The sequence below is a fragment of the Neoarius graeffei genome, chromosome 19 (genome assembly GCF_027579695.1).
Source record: "Neoarius graeffei isolate fNeoGra1 chromosome 19, fNeoGra1.pri, whole genome shotgun sequence".
NCBI lineage: Eukaryota > Metazoa > Chordata > Actinopteri > Siluriformes > Ariidae > Neoarius > Neoarius graeffei.
The window spans coordinates 41,769,705-41,789,747 of record NC_083587.1 but is presented as its reverse complement, the minus strand read 5'-3'; the positions used below and the strand labels follow the sequence as shown (position 1 = coordinate 41,789,747).

The window sequence follows — 20,043 nt, the reverse complement described above, 5'->3', positions numbered from 1 at the left end:
TGCATGGCAGGGTTGCCAGGAGAAAGCCACTGCTCTCCAAAAAGAACACTGCTACTCATCTGCAGTTTGCTAAAGATCACGTGGACAAGCAAGAAGGCTATTGGAAAAATGTTTTGTGGACGGATGAGACCAAATAGAACCTTTTGGTTTAAATGAGAAGCGTTATGTTTGGAGAAAGGAAAACACTGCATTCCAGCATAAGAACCTTATCTCATCTGTGAAACATGGTGGTGGTAGTATCATGGTTTGGGCCTGTTTTGCTGCATCCGGGCCAGGACGGCTTGCCATCATTGATGGAACAATGAATTCTGAATTATACCAGCGAATTCTAAAGGAAAATGTCAGGACATCTGTCCATGAACTGAATCTCAAGAGATGGTGGGTCATGCAGCAAGACAACGACCCTAAGCACACAAATCATTCTATCAAAGAATGGTTCAAGAAGAATAAAGTTAATGTTTTGGAATGGCCAAGTCAAAGTCCTGACCTTAATCCAATGGAAATGTTGTGGAAGGACCTGAAGTGAGCAGTTCATGTGAGGAAACCCACCAACATTCCAGAGTTGAAGCTGTTCTGTACAGAGGAATGGGCTAAAATTCCTCCAAGCCGGTGTGCAGGACTGATCAAGTTACCGGAAACGTTTCATTGCAGTTATTGCAGCACAAGGGGGTCACACCAGATACTGAATGCAAAGGTTCACATACTTTTGCCACTCACAGATATGTAATATTGGATCATTTTCCTCAATAAGTAAATGACCAAGTATAATATTTTTGTCTCATTTGTTTAACTGGGTTCTCTTTATCTACTTTTAGGACTTCTGTGAAAATCTGATGTTGTTTTAGGTCATATTTATGCAGAAATATAGAAAATTCTAAAGGGTTCACAAACTTTCAAGCACCACTGTATGCACACTCCAGATTTCTGTTTTTTCATCTAAATTATTGTTTGCATCACAATAAAAAAAACAATGTGCACCTTTAAAGTGGTAGGCATGTTGTCTAAATCAAATGGTGCTCACCCCCCAAAAATCCATTTTAATACCAGCTTGTAATGTGACAAAACAGGACAAACACTAAGGGGGATGAATACTTTTGCAAGGCACTATGTGTGTCTGTGTATATATGCATCCAGATTCATCAAAAGAATTTTAAATCTAAACCGGTTCGCCATTTTGACAACACGCATCAAGTCAGCAGGAAAACATTGGGAGTGACATAATCGGAGTGAAACATCTGAAACTATCGCACTCAGATCCATGATGTACTTTGTCTGAAAAATGTGATTTTTTTTTTCAACATGAGAAGATGAACTTTATATCTTCATGCCACCGTGCAATATCCTCCATATATATGACCAGTTTTGTCACTGGTGATAAAGTACAATCTATGAAACCTAACACAATACCTGGTTATAAAATGCATTTCTTTGTCTTAATTTGTCCTGTGGATGTCCAAACTCACTACACTGTATCTTGTTTAACTGGGCTCTACTCTGAATCAAAATGACATCTAACTAATATAAACAGGAGGGATTTTTTCCCTTTATATTATTTTAAGAGCCACCATCAGCAGTGGAAAGAACCAAGAAAGCCAGTCTAAAAATATTACAAATGTGGCAGGAATTTGTCTCTCCTGTGCAGTGACTTCCAGGCATGCTTGCAAAATAGACAGAATGAAGTCAACACAAAACTAGGAAACAAAGCTTTTATTCAACACATTGTTTTCTGCTTGACATCATCAACCTGGTCTGTGTTTTGATTTACCAGGCACAGAATGATGTCCTGAGGGGGAAATTATTTTGGTAGGTGAATTAGCACAGATAGAGACTGGAAATAAGATCTTGGATCAGCATAGTGCTGTCAGTTCCTGATCAGCCAGCATGCTAATTGGATTTTAAACCAGATTTGAAGCCATTTTCAAATCCTCTATCTGCTGTACTGACTATTTTACATTATACATGTGACTCAAATCATTAGCTATTTAACAGGATTAGAAAAAGACCATCCTAGACCTTTGTATTCTCAATAACATTTACCAATGCATGGTCAGTAAAAATAATCAGAATTATCTTTATGTATTATAAAAGTGTTAAGCTAATTAAACTGCGTGATACCTCTACAACTGTATTTGTGTAAAAAAAATTATTAATAATAATAATAATAATAATAATAATTGCAAACCTTGATACTAAAACACATCTAAGCACAAAGTGAGAAAGCACGGTGTAACCAATACTCTCATCCTAAGCAATGCAAATGCATTTTCCTAAAATAACAAACATATCCATTTTAAAAGCTAGAGGATTTAAGGCAGCCTTAACCCATCTGTAGTGCTTTGCTACATACACTCTACTGACAGCTGGCCAAATAATCAGCTCGAAAAGGGTTTAGGAGGAATTAGACAAGTATAAGAGAATAAATGACATCAGCAGTGTTCTCAAAGTAGATGAATGATGTACCACATTCTCTAAAGTGTCGGCATGAAAATAGGTAACCAACGTGCTGTGAGAAAATCAGTTTACTTGAGACGCTTGCTGAGTTTTCTACCATAACCACGTCACTCCATCATTTAAAGCCAATATCTCACTGGGCTGCGACAGCTTGCGACAAATTGCGAACGTCATTCGCGAGAGAGTTTCAAAAGTGTCTTGAAACATTCGCGGGGCTTCTCAATTTCCTTGCATGAGTCGCAAAATGTCGCTCCTTCATCGCTGAAATTTTGAACATGTTCAAAAAATTAGTGCGACAAAATTTCTCTCGAAATAGCCGCAAATGCGTCGCTGGTGTCGCAAAGCCGTCACAAACCCTTCTCAAGTCAGTTTCTGTGAGACAGGAAGTGCGAGAACTGAGAGACAACTTTGCCATGCCACCCAAGAAAGGCAAGTCCAGGGGAAGGGGGACTACTGGCCCTGCCCAACAGGCTCCTATAGAAGTTGAGAAAGTCCCAGGGCCTGGTTCCGATGGGGAGGACTCTGAGGCTTCCTCTACTTCCCTGCCTGCCGAGGAAGGTAAAAGAATGAAGGCAGCAAGTGGTGCAAAACGGCAGTACCCCTGGAAGGATGAACACCAGGATACGCTTGCCGAATTTTGGCTCAATCATCCTATTTTTTATGATAAATCCAAACAAAATTATAAAAACAGGGAGATGAAAAATCAGTTAATAAATGATCTTATCCAGAACAACGACAAGGACTGGAGAAAGATTTACACACCCCTGCCAACAGGTGAGTATAAATTGTATATTTGTAATAGAATTTTAGTTGGACAGAACAGACGCCATTCGTATGTGAAGTGCAAGCACAATACAAACTTTTCAAATAAGTGACTCCATTTATTGTGATGTTTGTGACTATTCATACACAGTACATATATGTTATTTACCAGCTGGGAGGTCCATATCGTGAAATACCATGACCGAGGTCTTGAAAGTATTCAAGGCCAAGGTCACGGTATTTCACCATACAGACTGACCTTAAGTGCACTTCCATGGCAGGAAAAAAACTACATTTTGCCGCTTATGTAGTCCCCTATTTATACAAAATTGAGTCATTCAGGATTCAGACATGTTTTTGCTCGGTGTTAGCAAGTTACAGGTTTTTAGCTTTCTCCTGAAATGTTTTCTTTTATTTTGTCTTCCTCAGGGTAGTAAAACTCGCTTTCGCTGTGAAGACTGTCGTTATTGCTATCCATGCTGTAAAATTAATGCTATTTTGAATCCTCATTCACGGCTGTAATGCAAATTGCTTCCTCCTCGGTATCCAAGTGCATTTCCATGGCAGGAAAAAAAAACTACATTTTGCCGCCTATGTAGTCCCCTATTTATACAAAATTGAGTCATTCAGGATTCAGCCATGTTTTTGCTCGGCATTAGCAACAGTTACAGGTTTTTAGCTTTCTCCTGAAATGTTTTATTTTATTTCTTCTTCCTCAGGGTAGTAAAACTCGCTTTCGTTGTGAAGACTGTCGTTATCGCTATCCATGATGTAAAATTAATGTTATTATGCTGAGAAATGCTGGCAAAAATTTATAAGATTTTTGATAAAATCTTATAAATAAATCTTATAAAAAAGATAAATGTTGACAAAAATTGCTACTATGTTGTTTGTTGTTGTGAACGAGCGAGTCGCCAGAGGTCCGTAACCGGGGTCCGTAACTGGGGTCCGTATCATAGGATACGGACCCGCTCGCCAGCCAATCAGAGTGCAGGATTTGGACCGTGAAAAAAATTAAATACTTTATTACGGAAACAACACCTTTAAAATGTGCAACACATACATGTCAACCTTTGGTCAATCAAACCTGTATAACCAGCCTCCAAAATCCGTATTTCCCTTATAAAATCCTTACAAGATGCAAATTAAAATAATTTACCGAAAATTTGAATGATAATTAATAATGATATATCCCAGTTACTTTTTATTCAATATTAATAACAATAAACCTTCAGAATGAATACAAAGCTCCAATGTTTGACAAAAACACAAAGTGTCACTCTAATGGTCTGAATTGTACTCCATGACAGCTTTTTTTAGCACTCCGCACCAATACCTCACTAGGCTGCATGTCACAGCAAGTGTCTGTGTTGATCTTGCCGGAGTGCCCATTCAGAATCTTTTCAGTTGCTAGTGAAAGTCGCTCAGGTGGAAATACGCTTTTCAAACAAAATGCTACTTCCCAGTTGGCGGGATTCTCGCAATGCAGTGTGCGCATGATCAGAAGTGGAATGAAGTCTCACTACCACAAGATAACGCGCGATTTCATAAGACTCTTTACTGGCTGTTTGTACTTTCTGTGGTGTACAGTACGTTTGTAAATGTTATGCGCTCTTTTATCATCGTGGGAATTGATTATAGCTTTAAATAAATATTGAAGTTTTTTTAAAGAATCCATATAACTATTTGTACGCCCGTATACTACGTTTATTGAATCAAATCCGTATAAAATACAGACATTCCGTATAGGTTGACATCAGTGGCGGCTGGTAGTCTTTCAAACAGGGGAGGCTGGTCGGTTACGATATTTCCAGATTTTAAAAGAAAAAAGAAAAAAAAAACAAATTTTGCCCATACTCTTGCCTCTGATCTGGCTGATTGTTGGCAGGGTCACAAACTGTGAAATAACAGGTTCTTTTGGCCCATTAGCCTACTGTCCAATATACATGATGGTGGTGTTGGGGGGGTATATTTTAACATTTTATATTTTAAAATTGTGGCATGTTGTTTAAAAATTGATCATTATTGAAAGCAGCTCTTTGTCAGGAACCTCAGCAGTAACAGCAGAGTGTTCTGGAATAGGCACAAGCACTGACCTTGGGGAGCCAAACATAGAGCTGGGTGCCACACATTTCATTCAATGACACTTTCCCTATATTTTACTTATTTTGACTGAGAAATGTTTTATTGACAATTTTGATAACCCTTCACTTTTAATCCAGGTCTGTAGTGTGAAATGTTCTCGGCTGTGTTTTTGTTTAAAAATGTTTTCCAAATTGTAGCTGTGTTTAATTCATATCCAGAAAAATGTATATTCCAATAAAATATACTCAGCATAAACATTTTAAATAGATTCTATATTTTTGGTCCATCCATGACATATTACTAAAGTAGCCTATTTACTGTTGTTGATGTGGGTCACTTGCTGTTAGCCAATTCACTTTCTCATACCAGGAGAGCTGAAAGGAACGAGTATTATTCCCTACCTTTTTCACCAAGTCAATTTGAGGCGTTGGTCTACCCTGCTCTTTCTCATCTCATCTCATCTCATTATCTCTAGCCGCTTTATCCTTCTACAGGGTCGCAGGCAAGCTGGAGCCTATCCCAGCTGACTACGGGCGAAAGGCGGGGTACACCCTGGACAAGTCGCCAGGTCATCACAGGGCTGACACATAGACACTGACAACCATTCACACTCACATTCACACCTACGGTCAATTTAGAGTCACCAGTTAACCTAACCTGCATGTCTTTGGACTGTGGGGGAAACCGGAGCACCCGGAGGAAACCCACGCAGACACGGGGAGAACATGCAAACTCCACCCTGCTCTTTAATTTTAATTTTTTCCTCGAAAGGAAGACTGGCAAATGGCTTCGCCAAAATTAAATCAGCAATGCTTGGCATCCGTGCGCAGCTTTCTTGCTAGCTGACTAGCCCCCTCAAGTTCAAGTTCAGTCACTCAAATAAATGAAATTTCTGGAACTAAGATAGCAAACTTGACAACACTATATTTACACTTTATTTACAATGAAAATATATACAAACTAAAAAAAGCTGGTAGAAACCGTATGTAATGAATGAAATCGAAATGTAAGCTGATCTCTTACAATACACCACAGCACTTGCGAATCCGCATGGGACTGAACTGAGATTCACCGCTGCCTGTCTATATTTGAAACGAGCTGTCAATCAAAGAAAATATCCGGCCGCTTTCACCAATCACCAGTCTCCTCGCGAAAAGCTTTGCCATGTCCCTCCCACTGTGAGGCTGGGAGTCCGTGGGGCGGGCATTTTTGCAGTATTTGTCCAATAACCATCTTGCATTTTGATATTGAAAAGCGCATAGCTCCCAAATGCCATTGAAGTCCACTGAGGCTGGGCTGCATCGCGTTGTCACGAGGGGGAAAAACTCACGCACACATTAGGCGAACTGGGGAAAGTTATAACGGAATGATTTCGCACTGTAGTTGGGTTGAGCACATATATTTCTATGATTCTGGATCTGAAATAGCAATGTTATAAGGTCGGCTATAACATAAGCCTAGCGCAATTCATCCTACACGATGTTCGTCATTTTTAGAGGAGGCTGAGCCTCCCTCGTTGTCTTAGAGCAATCGCCCGTGGTTGACATGTATGGCAACATGACTATATGTATAAATAGATTAAATGTCTTTATGGTTCAAATTTCTCAAACATCACGCATAGCTGTCGCACAACTATTGCACGACATTTGTTCGACTGTCGCACGACTGTTATGCGAGTGTCGCACAACACTCACAAATTTGAAAAAAAATCGCAATTGTGTTTCGCGATTGTCGCACGACATTCGTGCTACAGGTATACAAACTTCTGGCGAATTTTTGACCAAAGTTCGCCGTGAGTTCTTGTAACATTCGTGCAACACTCGTGCAACGTACGCAAATGTGTCGTAAGTATCAATTCAGTGTGATTCCAAGTGAAAATTGTCGCTAATTCGCATATTTTATCGAAATTGTTGTGTCTCCAACTAGTCGCAGGCTGTCGCAGCCCAGTGAGATACTGGCTTAAGCGTGATTACATGATGCAGAGCGAGATTACACAGAAGTTAAGCCACCAATCCATGCCATACATAAAACCTGGCTATTTATGAAAAATAAAGTGCATTGGCATACGGGTTATCTGAACCACCATCAAGTACACCATTATTTACAGGGCAGCGTTCGTTGTTTATTTTTTATTTTTTCGTTGTTTGATCACTAAACCAACCATAACTGGATAATTACATTAGGCTTGTTTGAGGCAGCTAGAAAGACATCGCTGTAACAGCTAACTCACTAATTCCGTGTTTTTAATTAACGTATGGTTTAACTAATCTACAGCCGTTCCTTTTTTTTTTTTTTTTTTTAAACTCACCACCCTTTTCCGTTGTCTGGGACAGAAGATAATGAAGTTGTGTGTCCGGTCTCTCCAGATAAGGCGTGTACTATAGTCGTCATAGCAACGAGGACTCAAGCGTGATGAACACCCTGCGTCACGTGGACAGGCAGGGGTTGTGGGATATCTTGTTTACCAGTGGCAAGGCGATTTTGGAGATTTGTGGATGTAGTTTAAAAAATGTTAAAGGTTGCCGTCGGATTAACCCGATTACAAATTTGTTTTGTTTTATTTGGATCCCCATTAGCTGATGCCAAAGACATCTGGGGTCCACATACAACATATAACACACAAGAAATCAACCTACAAAACAACAGATTTAAAAAAAAAAAACAACACATCAGCACCCAAAACAGACATCAACACCAAACAAATAGAATTACAAAAAAGAAAAAAAAGTATAACTGAGTAAATAAAAGTAAAATTTAATAATACAATATATCATAAGGTTTCAGTGCTAACAGCCATGAAATGTTGCTTCACTTGTTTTTTAAACCTAACTTTATTCTGGATTTTTGAACTTATTTTTAAAATTATATGAGCCAATGCAAGAATCTAGCTCAGAGATCCCATATGTCACCTTGTCTGTTTAAAACAGTTCAGTGCTCAGGATTTGTGACCATGTTAAAAAATATATCTCATACTCACCGGCAGATGGAGCCACTGCTGCACACAACCTAGCAAACCTTTCCTTCGTGTCTGAGCCTAATGGCCGCAGGCCGGCGCTATTCCTGTGATACTGGGGCTACTATTCATTGACCAGCTGCAGCAGGGAGGATATTTTTATCTTCAGTTAACACAAATCATCAACAGTTCACATAGGTAAGTGCATGCTTTAGCCTATGCATACAAATAAATCGTCTTAGTCTACTAGTTATAGCCTAATCAAAATTTAGTGAAGTAACAACTAAAAATGTGTATCAGGAGACAGAACTGTAAATAGGCCTATATTTAATTAATAAACACTGTGTTTTTAGGTTTTTACTCCATCAATAGCATATTGATAATATATATTTTGCATCAGTGAATTGGGCGGCACGGTCGTGTAAGTGGTTAGCACAGTCGCCTCACAGCAAGAAGGTTCTGGGTTCGAGCCCAGTGGCCGGCGAGGGCCTTTCTGTGTGGAGTTTGCATGTTCTCCCTGTGTCTGCATGGGTTTCCTCTAGGTGCTCCGGTTTCCCCCACAGTCCAAAGACATGCAGTCAGGTTGACATTAGCCTGGCTAACGCGACTTCAAAGCTCTACGAGCGATTGGTCTGGCCAAGCTATTAAGCCAAACCGTTTCCCAGAGCCCGTGGTTGACCCGCCTCCCTGAAATGCCTCAGTTTGCTACTGGTCGAAGCCAGAAAAGGCTGTGATGAAGCTTAAACCAATCACATCACTCTTTCCTCTGACGTATGCGACGTGACGGGGCTAACTGGTAGATTAAACTCTTACCGAAGCCGGTCGGAAGCAAGGCGAAAACGTCCTTCCTTTCAATAAATACCTCCAGGGCTGCTCTTTGCTCCGTTTTCAATGAGAACTTCCCGTTGAATGCTTTCAATACAGCATCTACCGCTGTGTTAAAGGCTTGCCGCTGCTCCATGTTCGTGATGTGAATGAAGCGCTTCCGGAATAGATTCTGTAAACAATCTGTGGCTTCCGGTCGCAGTTCTTTTTTTTTTTTAAAGATTTTTTTGGGGCTTTTTTTTTTTTTGCACCCCCATTGGACAGGACAGTGCAGAGACAGGAAACGAGCGGGAGAGAGAGACGGGAAGGGATCGGGAAATGACCCCGGGCCGGAACCGAACCCGGGTCGCCCGCATTCACGGCACGGCGCCCTAACCACCTGAGCCACGACGCCCCCTCCGGTCGCAGTTCTACTACGTCACTGCCTTGAACACGCCTCTACCCAGGGCCGTTGGAGATGCTCAAAGTTGATTGGTTCCCGATTTTTCGGGAGCTTGGAAATGCTGTAGATAGTCTGCCTGGCCAGACTAAGCTCGGAACAGGCCCTCGTGTTGCGTCAAGCTTAGGATGGGCGGGCCCAGGCTAGGTTGACATGGGGCGGCCGTGGGCTGAGGTGCCCTTGAGCGAGACACCCAACTCCCAACTGCTCTCTGGGCACTGTTAGCATGGCTGCCCACTGCTCTGGGTATGTGTGTGTGCTCATTGCTCGCATGTGTGTGCAGTGCAGAGAGGAATTTCACAAGTGTGTGATGAATAATGTTGTGCTTTTTTTCTTTCTAGCCTAATCAAAATTTAGTGACGTAACAACTAAAAACGTGTATCAGTAGACAGAACTGTAAATAGGTCTATATTTAATTCATAAAATAAACACTGGGTTTTTAGGTTTTTACTCCTTCAGTAGCATATTGATAATATATATTTTGCATCAGTGAATTGGGTGAGGCCTATTCATCTTCATAATTAAACTCAGTGGCGGCTGGTGCTTGGGGGGGCAGTATTGGAAGCAGAGTTATTTTAGTTTTGAAATTTTCATTAGTTTTTATTATTAAATCTTTCAATTTGGTTTTTCAGTTCAGTTTAATGCGTGCATACGCAGTTTTAGTTTGGTTTTTATTTTTGAAGAATAAAGAGCTAGTTTTAGTTGGCTTTTTTATTTAGTTTGTTTTAAGAGATATTCACATTATAAGGAAAGCCTTTATTTAAAGATGCCAAAAAAGTAGGATGAAAGAATGCATGCCATTAAATATGATCTACAAAATCTACATGATCACATTCTTCATCATTATTACCGGTATCCATCCAGCTCGCCAGCTCCATTTGTCATAACAAGAGCGGGAGAAGCCTCGAGTGTAAACTCATCCCCTAATCACAGAAGGGTGTTTTTGTGAAGAAATAACAGAATTTTGTTTCTCCGTGGGTCCACCTGAACTTCCCACCTTGTCAAAGCTCTGGTCGAACAAGCAGCAGTGAGTAACAGCCGCAAAGGTCCGTAGAAAACTGTCCAATCACGTGAAGAAAAAAGAAAAATCCAATTGGCTGCTAATAATAGAAGGCGTGTCCGGGGCATGCTTTGCTGCGCTCCAGGCCAAATTTTGAATCCGTCAATTAAAACCCAGCTTCAGCTCACCTGCTCTCCAAAACTTTTGTGTAGCCACCGCTGATCTGAATAGCTCATTTTCCAATCCGTGCTGTACAGAAGAGTGAAGCCATCTGGCCGCCATATTACCACACTGTGGTAGACTGAATGTCAGTCTAAACATTAATAATAAATGCCTCTAGGGGGAGCTACCTTTCTAGTATAGTGCTACACTTATGGTCCTTTTCCACTACCCTTTTTCAGCTCACTTCAGCTCGCTTCAGCTCACTTCAGCCCGCTTCAGCTCACTTCAGCCCGACACGGCTCGCGTTTCGACTACCAAAAACCAGCACGACTCAGCTCGCTTCAGCCCTGCTTAGCCCCTAAAACTCACACCGTTTTGGAGTAGGGCTGAAGCGAGCCAAAGCGAGCCGAGTGAGGCTGGGGGCGTGAGCAGACACTCCCCTGTGCACTGATTGGTGAGGAGGAGTGTCCTCACATGCCCACACACGCCCCGCAAGCGCACTGGGATCTGTAAACACCGCAAACCCGGAAGGAGAAGAATTACGAATTACGAGAATTTCTGAAGCCTTATGCGCCTCGCCTCATCTATACGCTCTTGCCAGTATCTGTCCGCGTTGTCGGTGACAACAAGCCACAGCACCAAGACCAGCAACACTAACGACTCCATGTCCTCCATGTTTATTGTTTACTATTCGGGTCGTGAGACTACCGCTTAAAAGATCACTGATGTCACTGTTTGCGCTGCTTAACGACATCACCTGACGTCCACCCACTTTCGCTAACTCCACCCAATGTGTCCACCCACTTCCAGCCAGCACGGTTCAGCGCGGTTGTAGTCGAAATGCAACTCCAACAGCCCCACTCAGCCCGACTCAGCACGGCACGGCTCAGCCCGACTCAGCCGCGTTTGTAGTGGAAAAGCGGCAATATTGGGAACATAGAACAGAGAATAAGAGATCAAGCCATGGATTAACAATGTCTATATTAGTTGTGTGAGTGTTGGAGAATAAATGGCAAGAAGCCAAAGAAATACAACCCCAGTGTGATGATTGCTACCCGGTAGGATATCACACAATTGGCGACGAGGATTTAAATGGCAGTTTCCCGATGAGACACAGAGAAAATAGCAAGTGTGGCGAGCTCCAGTGAATCCAGCAGTTCGAGCAGTTCCAGTTCAGAAGAGGAGAACGAAGTTTCCCCACCGCAGCAGGCAAAGATGGCAGCGGTGATCGGCTCGGTAACCCCTTTTGATAATGCAACTCAGTCTTGGGAAGAATATAGTGAAATGTTGGACTTTTTTCTTCGAAGCTAATGATATTAAAGAGCCAGACAGACGGAAGGCTGTGCTTTTAAGTGGAGTTGGTGCAACTACTTATAGCTTGTTGAGGAATTTAGTCAGTCCTGCATTGCTGAAGGAAAAAAACGTACGACCAGCTTACCGCTGTGCTTCAGAAACACTTCAACCTCAAACCGAGTGAAATCGTGCAAAGATTTTAATTTAATTCACGCATACGGAAGAGCAGCTAGTCAATAGCTGAGTATCTGGCTGAACTGAGGAAATTAGCTCTGCATTGTGATTACAAAGAGTCATTGTCAGAGATGTTAAGGGACAGACTGGTGTGTGGAGTGAATGATGACCGAATGCAACGGCGACTGTTATCTGAAATGAAACTAACTTTTGATTAGGCTTTGGAATTGTGCCAGGCTATGGAATCAGCATCAAAGGATGTGAAGGAAATGCAAGGGAAGCTAGCCGAGGACACAGCACTGCATGCACGTGTGCCAAAGACTCAAATAGGTGTCCACAAAGTATCTACTGACAAAACTCAGCGTAAATTCCCCAATTGTTATCGCTGCAAAGGCCAGCACACTGCCGCTGAATGTAAGTTTGCCACTGAGCTGTGTCATAATTGTGGCAAGCGAGGGCACATTAAGAAAGTATGTAGATCAAAGGCAGGTAATTCACATGTGCAGAAGGCATCGATTAAAGGGCAGCGGGGCGAAAGCAAGGGCCCAGGAAAAGAGCAGCGAGCGAATCAACTTAGAGGGGAGGGAGAAAGTGATACAGAGGACATGAGTTTTAACACAATTTACAGCATGTCAGAAGAGCTGACCAAGGTGGCGCCCATCACACGCACCATGAATGTCAATGGAATGAAAGTAACATTTGAACTTGATACTGGCTGTGGGGTAACCATATTAAGCAAACAGCAATACACACAACTGTGGAAGAAAACAGACACAGCAGAATTAAAGCCCTGCTCACTAAAATTAAAAACATACACTGGAGAGAAGTTGGGAGTGCTGGGCATGGCACAAGTGAAGGTGCAACACGAAAACAAAGAAAAGAACTTACCTGTAGTAGTAGTTGGGGGCGAAGGACCAAACCTACTAGGGTGAAGTTGGCTACAAGAGCTGGCCATGATGGATCAGTTAGTGAACAAGGTGGAGTCGCAGCCTAAGTTACAGCTGGAGGAGATCCTCGAAAGACACACTGAGGTGTTCAAAGAAGGGCTAGGACAGCTCAAAGGTGTCACGGTGAAGATTAATGTGGACAGGGAGGCCCAACCACGATTCTGCAAACCCTGACCGGTGCCCAATGCAGTCAAGCCACTGGTCGAAAGTGAGCTACAGGGGCTGCTGGACGACAAGATCATCGAACCAGTGCAGGTTGCAGAGTGGGCGGCGCCCATAGTCCCAGTGCAAAAACCGGATGGCTCCATTAGAATATATGGGGATTACAAACTCACTGTCAATAGAGCATCACGGGTGGATCAGTATCCAGTTCCTAAAGTGGAGGACCTCTTCGCACAGTTGAACGGGGGGCAGCACTTCACGAAATTAGACATGAGTCACGCCTACCAACAGGTAGTCCTGGACGAAGAATCCAGAAGGTATGTAACTATCAATACACACAAAGGCTTATATACCTACACACGCTTACCGTTTGGAGTAGCTTCCAGTCCTGCTATATTCCAGAGAACTATGGATGGCATCCTAGGGGGAATTCCGAATGTTGCCATTTATTTAGATGACATACTTTGTACAGGACCAAGTGAACAAGAACATCTGAAAACACTGGAGGAAGTGCTTCAACGGTTGGAGAAAAGCGGCCTGAGGTTGAAAAGAAGCAAGTGTGAGTTCATGGGAAAAGAGGTGACGTTCCTAGGCCACAAGATCAATGCCAGTGGTCTACACCCTCTGACAGAGAAAGTGGAAGCCATCGCGGAGGCGCCTGAGCCACAAAATGTTAGTGAGTTAAAAGATTACCTTGGCTTGTTGAACTACTACCATAGGTTCCTCCCGAAACTCTCCATGCTGCTGGCACCGCTACATACCCTGCTGAAGAAAGAAGAGAAATTGTCATGGGGGGCCAAGCAGCAAACCGCGTTCAAAGAGTCCAAAGCGCTACTTCAGTCCTGTAGTGTGTTAGTACACTATGACTCAAACAAACCACTCATCTTAGCGTGTGACGCATCACCCTACGGTGTGGGAGCCGTACTCTCTCATCGAATGGCGGATGGCTCGGAGAGACCCATAGGGTTCGTCTCAAGAACTCTCAGTGCAGCTGAGAAGAACTACTCCCAGTTGGACAAGGGAGGCCTTGCGGTAGTTTTCGGAGTGAAGAAGTTCCACAAATACCTGTATGGGAGGCATTTCACGATAGTGACCGATCATAAGCCACTAATTTCACTGTTCAGTGAAATGAGAGCCATACCTCAGATGACATCTCCTAGGATACAGAGATGGGCAGTCACGTTAGCAGCGTATGAGTACACCATCATCTACAGGGTCGGCCGGGACCATACGAATGCTGACGCGCTGAGTAGGCTACCCTTGGATGGGGGAAGAGAGAGCACACCTGAGGAGGAGGAGAGAGTGCTGTTGTTTGAGGACATCGGCGTGCCACTGGTGAACACACAGCAAATAAAGAAGTGGACGGACAAAGACCCTGTGCTAGCAAGAGTGCGCGAATACATCTTGCGAGGTTGGCCAAAGTTGAACAGCCCTGAGTTCATTCCGTATGCTCGATGACAGGATGAGCTCAGCACCCAGGAAGGATGTATCCTGTAGGGGGGACGAGTTGTGGTTCCACCGCCTGGTCACAATGCCTTGCTGAAACAGTTACACCAAGCACACCCCGGCATCACCCGAATGAAAGGGTTGGTGAGAAGTTACATGTGGTGGCCTAACATGGATGCGGAGGTGGAGGCCCTGGTCAAGGCGTGTGCGGCATGTCAGGAAAACAGAAGTAGTCCTCCAGTGGCCCCATTACATCCCTGGGAAGTTCCTGATAAACCATGGAGAAGAATCCACATCGATTATGCGGGTTCATGGATGGGAAGAATGTTCCTGATCCTAGTGGATGCGTACTCAAAGTGGATCGACGCATATTCAGTGAGTAGCTCTACATCTGCAGTTACCATTGAATACCTTAGAAAGAGTTTCAGTCAACACAACATACCTGAAATCATAGTGTCAGATAATGGTACCTGTTTTACCAGTGAACAGTTCCAAGAGTTTGCTGAAAATAATGGCATACGTCACATCACGACAGCGCCATACGATCCTTCTTCTAATGGCTTAGCAGAGAGGGCCGTTCAGACATTCAAGTCACTCATGAAGAAGATGGCAGGAGACTCGATTGAAACTAGAATGTCCCGAGCTCTGTTTAGCTATCGCATAACACCCCAATCTACAACTGGCAAGTCACCAGCTGAGTTGTTGTGTGGTAGGAAGTTGAGGTCAACGCTTGACTTAATACATCCAGACTTCAGAAACAGAGTACATGACAAACAAGAGAAACAAAAAGGCTATCATGACATGCATGCTCGAGTGAGAATACTAGGAGAGGGAGACTTGGTCTACACATGCAACTTTGGCTCAGGACCAGCCTGGGTACCAGGAGAAATAACAGAGAAGACTGGCCCTGTGTCATTCAAAGTTACGCTAGGTAATGGACAAGTCGTGAGACAACACATCGACCAAGTACGTGGTAGAAGCTCCATCCCACCGGCGATGACACCAGAGGTGTTGTCTGACACCTCGCCTGAGGAGGACGTCGATGAACCACCACTTCAGGTAGTACCTGAGGTGCCCGTCTCCGCTGATTCTACTGACAGCACTGCAGCAGAAGCAACCGTGGAGCAGCCTGAGTCTTCACCTGCAGTTGACCCACCAGCAGTGAGAAGATCTCAGCGAGCCAGGAAAGCTCCGGACTACTTGAAGGACTATACTTAGTTAGTAGTGAGTTCCCCAGCCACAGGACAAGAATGCGTCCTGGAACCTCACTGGGATGCGGTAGTCCACCCAAATCCCTATTTAGAAATGTTATGTGTGTTATATCTATGAAAAGACAGAGAAAATATATGTATAGCACATGTTAACGAAGTTCTATTTAGTAACTGTTATAGTTAAGGGTTAATTGGGAGTTCCAGGATGTCGAATGTAATTAAAGTAGTTTTATCTAGAGGGGAGGGATGTGGTAGACTGAATGTCATAGTCTAAACATTAATAATAAATGCCTCTAGGGGGAGCTACCTTTCTAGTATAGTGCTACACATATTGGGAACATAGAACAGAGAATAAGAGACCAAGCCATGGATTAACAATGTCTATATTAGTTGTGTGAGTGTTGGAGAATAAACGGCAAGAAGCCAAAGAAATACAACCCCAGTGTGATGATTGCTACCCGGTAGGATATCCCACACACACATGTGTACTTGGCTTATGTGTTAAACTGTCGTATCCAATCAAATTTGTATTTCCTGACTTTCCCCCCCTTTCATTACCTCCTCTTATTTTTGCAACTTTACCCACATTCCTTACATATCTTTATAATGTTCTCCTTCATTCTTATTGTTTGTTTTTTCCCTTTTCCAGTTCAGTCTGATAATTTTTTGAACGGTTCTTTGCTCCTATAATTATTTTTACAGAGATTTTCAGTTTTTTTCTTATACAGTGTATCTTTCGTATATTTCTTATTCTTTTCTGTTAACCACAGTTGTTGAAACAGGATTATTTTCTCATGTTATTTTTCATTTTCACTTCATGTATTAACAGCATTTATTGGTCATATAATTCATATAATTCACATCACACATGAATCGATCCTGATAGAGTTCAGTAACTTTTATAGATTGTTCCTCAGTGCTCACGCTGTGGTGTAGTGGTGGGCGGCATGGTGGTGTAGTGATTAACACGGTCGCCTCACAGCAAGAAGGTTCTGGGTTTGAACCCAGCGGCTGGCAAGGGCCTTTCTGTGTGGAGTTTGCATGTTCTCCCCGTGTCTGCGTGGGTTTCCTCTGGGTGCTCTGGTTTCCCCCACAGTCCAAAGGTTAGATTAATATGGGATGGCCTTGGGCTGAGGTGCCCTTGAGTGAGGCACCTAACTCCCAACTGCTCCCCGGGCACTGTTAGCATGGCTGCCCACTGCTCTGGGTATGTGTGTGTGCTCATTGCTTGTGTGTGTTCTCTGCTTCAGATGGGTTAAATGCAGAGAGGAAATTGCACAAGTGTGTGATGAATAAAGTTGTGCTTTCTTTTCTTCTAATATTTACCATCTCATTTTCTTTAATACACACTGGTGTTTTTATACTATTAAATTGTTATATTGATCTCATTTGTGATACTCCGCCCCGGACATCCGCTCCAGAGCTTGCGTATCTCCCGCGTCAACGCCAATCCGGATCCGGGACGGGAATTCCATCCTGCCTGCTTTCCCGTTGCTCACCAGAATTCACTTACTGGTTTTCACCACTCCCTTTATGAACGCCGTTCTCAGAAACAGACTTTTCCAGAACGTCTCGTTTATTTACTCTAGCCGTTTCTGTGTCTCGTATGCTTTTCATGTTTTTTTGCACTAACATTTTTCTTGTCCGCCTCGTTGTTGTTGTTGTTTTTTTGTCAAGTTTTTGCTTCCTTTTTTTTCCTGGACTATTTTTGCTATTGTTTCATCGTCTAGTTTGTTTACCTTTTTTGCCACACCCTTTTCCTGGATTAAACCCACCTTATTTATTGGCTTGCTGTCTGTGTTCTGCTTCTGGATCCAAACTTCACCACACCTCCAGCACCCCAACATCATTTTTGTTTGATATAGTTATAAATAGATATCGCTTGATGTTATTTAGGTTTTTCTTGAAATTTATGTTAAAATTTTTTAATGTTTAGGAAATATTATTTTGTATGGAAATATTTTTCTCATAAATGGAGTATTAGAATAACTTATTGTTTTATAATTATGCAGTAAGTTGTAATTAATTTAGGACTTCTTTAATTTTATTATTATTAGATGATTGATTATGTCAGAGGCAAAGTATTCTGTCAGGGATGGGTGGCGACAGATGTATGTGCAGAAGGTATTTATTATTAAGAAAAGTGTAATCAGGCAAACAATCCCAAACGGTAGGGAAATATCTTGAACGCTAAAATGGGCAATAGGTCGCACGAAGCACAAACAGAATATCGTAGAAAAAAGAGGGTCGAAAATGAAGAACAGGAAAGAGGAATCAGAAACAAGAAAAACAGGATATAAACACTGCTCGGTAATGTGTCACAACAACGCAGTACTTCGCAATTTGAGTCTGAATTCTGAGTCCTTATATAGACCCCTTTCACATGACGTCACCATGCCGCGAGATTTTGTTAGGCGCCATATTGGAAGACCAAGTACATACACTCACAATATAAAACAAAGTACGAGCGAGAGTAAAGTGACACGATGGATGATAATTCTGGTTATGTGAGTACATTACCAGTTGCAGAAAGGGCATGGTATGTGGAGAAACTGGCTGTGATTGATGGGTTTGACCCATATGATAAGACTCGGGGCAAGGGAGAATGGAAACATAAGGAGGACCTGACACCAATTCTGCCATCTGTTTGCTACCCAGACATTGTAAACTATTTGTTGTTTACACCCAGTGCCTACACTCAGTGTTCGAACTATGCCGATATTTTCGGGGGGCCCCTTTTTTTCTCTTGGGGGTGTGTGTGCTTGTGCTTGTCTCGGAGCGCGGATCTCCAAACACATGAGAAGCCTATCTTATGCACATATCACGCGGACTCCACACCTCCACACACGCATCGCGTCTGAAGTCATAACTCATCAGGGGAAATCGTGTCCGCATTGGCATGTTCAAAAAACAACCTCGCGTCAACAATGATACCACACGCAAGGAAAAAAAAAACAGTCAGGCTACTCAACAACCAACCTGGCAGCAGCGAGCAAGCCCCAAACCATCCTAAATTATTATTATTATTATTATTAAATTGTAGAAGTCTGGGAGGCGGCATGGTGGTGTAGTGGTTAGCGCTGTCGCCTCACAGCAAGAAGGTCCTGGGTTCGAGCCCCGGGGTCGGCGAGGGCCTTTCTGTGCGGAGTTTGCATGTTCTCCCCGTGTCAGCGTGGGTTTCCTCCGGGTGCTCCGGTTTCCCCCACAGTCCAAAGACATGCAGGTTAGGTTAACTGGTGACTCTAAATTGACCGTAGGTGTGAATGTGAGTGTGAATGGTTGTCTGTGTCTATGTGTCAGCCCTGTGATGACCTGGCGACTTGTCCAGGGTGTACCCTGCCTTTCGCCCGTAGTCAGCTGGGATAGGCTCCAGCTTGCCTACGACCCTGTAGAAGGATAAAGCGGCTAGAGATAATGAGAGAGAGAATGAGAGAAGTCTGGTAGGCTTGCTCCTCATACAGTTATCAACTTGGGGCCACTTTAGCATGTTTTAAATCTGAATTTCTTGCATTTGCTTACCTCAAAGTGTCCGCAGATCATGCACAGACTTATCCATTATATCCACAGTTTTTTGCCAAGTCTCACACAGGTTTCTTTCAAGTCTACTGTTGGGCCAATAAATCATAAATAAAACAGCTCAGATTTGTTTTTTTAAGTCGTTTGCCACTCCACTTTGTTCTCGTGGGTTCACATACCGCTGCCGTTATTATCCCCTTATCACGAGTTTGTTGGTCTTCCAAAATGGTGCAGGGTCTGTTTACTTCCGGTTTCGGGTGACGTCAGTGAAAGGGGTCTATAGGTGTGCTGATTGTGCCTTAATCCAGTGCAGGTGTGAGTCATTAGCAGTGAGCGCATGTGAATCAGTTCACAGTGCGTGCCATCCAGAGCATGCGTGAGACTTGTCCAACGTGCACAGGTGTGACAGAACCCCCCCCCCCCCCCCCAAGAGCTCCCTCCAAGACCTTAAACCTATCTTCCCTGGCCCCGGGGATGAGGGCCTGATGCTGGACCACATACCATCAGTGCGCCACTCTGGTCTGACATGGCACTGGATTCTTTGCTCAGGCTTTGGACAGGACCTGGACTCTGGACTGGACGTGGGCTCGGGCTCAGAACAGGACATGGACTCCGGA

At 43.2% G+C, this 20,043-nt stretch overlaps 1 protein-coding gene across 5 annotated transcripts in view; it reads right to left on the bottom strand.

The window, feature by feature from the left end:
* mak (male germ cell-associated kinase) overlaps window positions 1-8,310 on the bottom strand; it is a 64,497-nt gene extending 56,187 nt beyond the window's left edge. For 3 of the 5 annotated variants that reach the window (XM_060900902.1, XM_060900899.1, XM_060900901.1), the window contains exon 1: window positions 7,607-7,690. The gene's annotated coding sequence lies outside the window, so the exon portion shown is untranslated. Of the gene's footprint in view, window positions 1-7,606; window positions 7,691-8,275 lie in introns of those variants that run through there. The other 2 variants (XM_060900900.1, XM_060900903.1) reach the window with 2 other exon arrangements.
* Window positions 8,311-20,043: the final 11,733 nt, after the last annotated feature.